Below are 1,489 nucleotides of genomic sequence, written 5' to 3'. Positions count from 1 at the left end.
CCTGCCTCTGCCTCCCGAGTGCTGGGATTAAAGGCGTGCGCCACCATCGCCCGGCTATCCAGTCCATTTTAATACACAGGACTTTTACTTTGTCAAAACAGCCTTGGGCTAGAGAGGTGGCTCACCAGTTTAGAGCACCTGTTGCACTTGAAAAGGACCCAGGTTTGGCTTCAAGCGCTGCTGTTTGTAACTCCAGTTCCAGTCCCAACACCCTCTGACACTCTCCTTTTAATTCTTGGGTTCCAGGCACACAAGTGGTAAACATACACACAATCAAGTAAAACATGTATACACTTATATGATAAAAATGAATACATATTCAAAAGCAGCTGTTAGCTCTTCCAGAGGACTGGGTTTGATTCCAAGTACCCACCTGCTTGCTCACAACAATCTGTAACGACAGTTCCAGGCAATCTGACTCCCTCTTCTGGCTTCTCAAGGCACCATGCATGCACATGGAACACAAATATATATGCAGGCAAAATTTGTATATTTAAAAGGAAATAAGTAAATCTAAAAATAAAAAACAGAATCTCAAAACCAGGCAGTGGTGACTCACACCTTTAATCCCAGGATTCTGAAGGCAGAGGCAAGCAGGTGTTCTACAGAGTGAGTTCCAGGATCGCCAAGGCTACACAGAGAAACCCTGTCTTGAAAAACCAAAAAGATAAAATCAAAACAAAACAAAACCAAAAACCACATAGGGTCGCACTTTGTAGCCCAGGCCAACCTTAAATCGGTCGATCCTCCAAAATCACTCCGCCAAATTCTGGGATTGCACGCGCCTTCTGTATCACCAGGCTGGAATCTTGTGAAAAGGTAACCAGTAATTGTTGCAGCCTGCTATGAAAGTGCTCAGGTTTCAGATCATCCGAGCTCAGTAGAGTGAGCAGACCTGACTGGTAAAGGTTTTACTGTTGACCGTGGCTAGACCTTAAAGGGGAAAGGCTTTTGGGGAGGGGGTGGCAAAGAAAAAGGGGTTGAATTTCCAGGAAGGGAGACTGGTATAAACAAAGGCAAGATGCTTAGGAAGCGTGTAACCTTGATGACACCAAGGCCCTTTCTCGTATTTCTGTCTTCTCTTCAACACCTCAGTGCTTACTGAGTGCTCTCTGGGAGCGTTGCTTGCTTTGGGTCCTTCTCCCTGTTCCCTTCTCTCGTCCCAAGCACACAGGGAGGTCAGCGACTGTGCCACCTTTGTGTGCCGACTGCGAGCACCCGCGCTGGAATAGAGGATGCAGTTAAGTGCGGTGGTGATAACACAAGGACGGCTGTGCCAGCCTTTGCCTCCGCCAGCGGACCTGCGGGTGTGCGGGAAGGCCAGGGACTGCAGTACACCAAACGCGCGTGTTCCGAGAGCCTTTATAGAGTTAGGTGTCGCAGGCTTCCCTTCTTGGGGCTCATGTTCAACGCAGGACAGGGAGGCTCAGAACGCTCGCGGTCAAGTCAGACGCCGCAGGCCGGGAGGCTGGGCGGAAGCTGAACCCTA

This window comes from Microtus ochrogaster, assembly GCF_000317375.1.
Source record: "Microtus ochrogaster isolate Prairie Vole_2 chromosome 14 unlocalized genomic scaffold, MicOch1.0 chr14_random_1, whole genome shotgun sequence".
Taxonomy (NCBI): Eukaryota; Metazoa; Chordata; class Mammalia; order Rodentia; family Cricetidae; genus Microtus; species Microtus ochrogaster.
This window is presented reverse-complemented; position numbering follows the sequence as displayed.